Here is a 3453-nt window from a genome sequence, read left to right on the forward strand (position 1 = left end):
TCTTGACATTACCGCCATGGCGTAATGCTCGTGCGCGATGGGTCGGAATGAGACGCATTTTACGGCATTCGGCCATGGCGTAAACGTTAATTACGCCATGGCGGTAATGTTCGGTACTTACCGCCAGGGTCGTAATGATGCCCAATGTAAAAGATGATGCCTATGGAGTTTATCAGACTTGATAACCAAAAGAAACACTGAGTTCAAAATCACATTAACATACACGAGAGAGTGGGAAAAAAGGGCCTCACTCTCTCCAGGTAAAAAAATCAAGTTGTCAAAATCGAGCAAAGTTGCTGGGGGTCTCTAAGGTAGAGAGGAATTAGCACAGCCAAGCCACAGATTAAAGTCACAAAGAATAACAAGAACATTACGGATAGTTTTTAAGCTACCAATGAAGTGAGCCCATTCACTGCAAGTAGGGCTGTAACAATGGTAATGCATGTTAGTTAACAATTAGTCAACAATTACAGACCAGAGATTCAAAGTAGACGGTTGGAGTACTTGAGATCAGGGAGGAAGTCACGCACCCCCCCTAACTCCCGCCCCGCCCTACCGGTTCTAGTACAGTGTCAACAAAGGATGTATAATTGGTAGTAAACCAGGTCTCTGTGAGTGCTAGAAAATATAGTTCCAAATCCTTAAAAAAGTTCTAATGTTAACTGCATGCATGGCTGCACAGCGAGCATTGATGGTGGAAATGGTCCATTGCACAAGCATTTCTCAGAGTAGCGGATAAGGAGAGTCCACAGTAGCCTGTGGGGAAGCACAGGAGAACAGGATAGGTGTGTAAAAGGGGAGGGAATATAGTTTTTGGTAGCCTGAGGATGTGTGACATCATACATGATGTCTTCATTTGCCAAAGCAAGCAGCAACGACAATGTAAAAGCAACACATTAGAATGTAAGAGTCTCTTTGATCTTTTACCAATCACATGCATTTTCCCACTATTGGCCCTAAACCAACATTAAAGTCGAAATAAAACTAAGATAGAAATGCTGAGCGTGTGCTTAGCATTCTGCTCTGGTCACTTTTTTCCAGGCAAGGAGATCAAACGTCCCTTCACAGCAAACCCCAATCACAGGACATGGCTTTGGCTCCTTAAATGTTTTAGGTTACAAGTACCATTAACCCTAGATAACATATGCAATCGTGAGGGATCATGGGAATCATAGCATATGCAGATCTGCAGGTTGTAGATCCCCCGAATTAGAGTTTTGATTTGTCAGGAGTTTCATCCCTGTACATTTGCTAAATAATTCAGGTTTCAAACAATGCAGGTTTTACAGAGATATGCCTTAACTTCGAATGCATGCAATGCGTGTGGTCTCCTCACTATACTCTTTCAGTATTTGTGACACACTTGGGGGACTGTGCTAAGAAACGATCCATCCACAGGCGGTTTCTGAACCCCGTCACACTGATCTCAATGTCATCACTGGCTTCTGCCAGGCTTTAGTTAAGGGAGATCTGACCTTCCCAATAAAGTTGTCCACAGGAATTGGAAACAATATTTGGATTCTGGTGATGGGTACAAGTGATGGTGACCCTGAGTTGCTGGTTCCACATTATAATGGGAGTACCTCGGAGAGAGGCTGGCACCTTTCACATGAGATTCACATCTCCTAAAATATCATTAGATGTGCTGCAGGCGAATCCACTGGCACTGGCGATTGTGAACTCAGTCTTTGATGCATCACTGACACATGGGCATCACTTAGGCACAAAGGGCCTAAGTGCTGTTCTGGTGCTGCAGAACTGTTTATTGTGTAAGATATTGAAGGCGGGTGTACGCAGGCAGGTACTCTCCCACTACCACTGTTTTCCAGGAAGGGCTGCTGTTCAGAGTGGAGACATGGAACTCATATAGAGATCACCACCAGTAGCACTCTATGCTGGTTATGGTGCCCGTGACTTTAATGTTCTGCTTACCCAGCCTCTAGATTAATCTTCTTGATAGGAATCATTGGAGAGTGAGGCATTAAGATGTGCAGCCCTGACCCTTTCGATCCTTGCCCTTCCTCATGTACCATAGACATTGGGCATATCTTGGTGTTCAAAGTTATGATATGATATGATATGATATGGCATTTGTACTGCGCCTATACACAAGTGTTTCAAGACACGACAAGTCAAGGAAGGGGACACAGAGGGAGGACAGAGACAACGATCTTAACAGGCCAAGTGAAAATGAGATTGCGCAAGTGCAGGGGAGGAGAATGGGAAAAGTGTCAGTGGAAAGGAGAGGGGGCAGTGCTGTTCATGGGATCAAAACAATAACAAGAAGTGCGGCCCGCAGGTGGCAGGTGCAAGGGTAAGTGCAGACAGCAGGTGTCCAAAAGTGCAGGTAGGGGAGACTGTAGGGTTACAGATACAGATCCAATTGCAAGAGTTGCTGGGAGGCAGTGCGATTGTGCAACTGGTTGGGCAGGGACCTTGGCCCGGAATCAGAGGGTAGCCAGGTGACCCAGTGCAGTATCAGACACGAAATCAGCAGGGGAGAGGAAGAGAGAAAGCAGAAGCAAAGAGGAAGGTCTTGAGGTGCTTCCGGAACCGGAGATGGTTCTCCTCAAGTTTCAGCGAGGCAGGGAGGCTGTTCCAGAGGGAGGGTCCCGCTGGAACCTGGTTCTAAAAACCAAGTTCTAAGTACCGAGGCAACCCAGAGTAATGAGCTGTGACTCCTCTCAGCCTATAAAACATACACCTACTTTGCAAGTTTGAACACTGCTGGAAACTTTGGGGGTATTTGGAGTTACTACTATCAAGACTCCGGTTACCACTTCTAGTCCATATATACATCAATTGTAAATCCTTTCCTGCCTGATTCGATTTGGTTTTATTTATATAGCACTGTACACAGAACATAAAGATGCTACAGATCATGCAGGACACAATGAACAAACCAACTCAGCAGTTGAGCAAGGGATCTTTGAGGGTGAGCGAAAGAGTGGAAGGGAAGAGCGAGAGTCGAGAGGAAGACGTAAGGACTTCCAATGTTTGGGGGCCAACGAGGAAAAGGAGCAAAAACGTGATTTAGCTGGGGGAGGGGAGGAACAGTAAGCAACAAAAGGGATTGAGAGTGGAGGGAGCGAGACGGGACATAGACAGAGATAAGCAAGGAAAGATAAGGAGGAGCAAGACCATGAAGGTATTTGGCCTGCTTAGGCTCAAAATAATGTAGGATGTTTAGGATGTTTGACAGAGATTTAGTGACCCATTTCTATTTTGTCAGTGATATAATCAAGTGTTTTTGTAATATGATAATCTCCTTTTGTCGTGTACTGCTCACTCTTCCACAACCATTTTCAGCGAAGGGTTTCGGTGATATAGAATTTTCTATGTAATTAGCTCTGTTTAATGTTAACTCCTTTTGTTTAACAAGTTCATCAAAATATCTAAATGCAAGTGATTTATCACAGCAACTTCGTAGCTCCAAAGTCCCTTCGTTAAAAA

The sequence above is a fragment of the Ambystoma mexicanum genome, chromosome 2p, assembly GCF_040938575.1.
Source record: "Ambystoma mexicanum isolate Mex_15411 chromosome 2p, UKY_AmexF1_1, whole genome shotgun sequence".
In the NCBI taxonomy this organism is placed as follows: Eukaryota; Metazoa; Chordata; class Amphibia; order Caudata; family Ambystomatidae; genus Ambystoma; species Ambystoma mexicanum.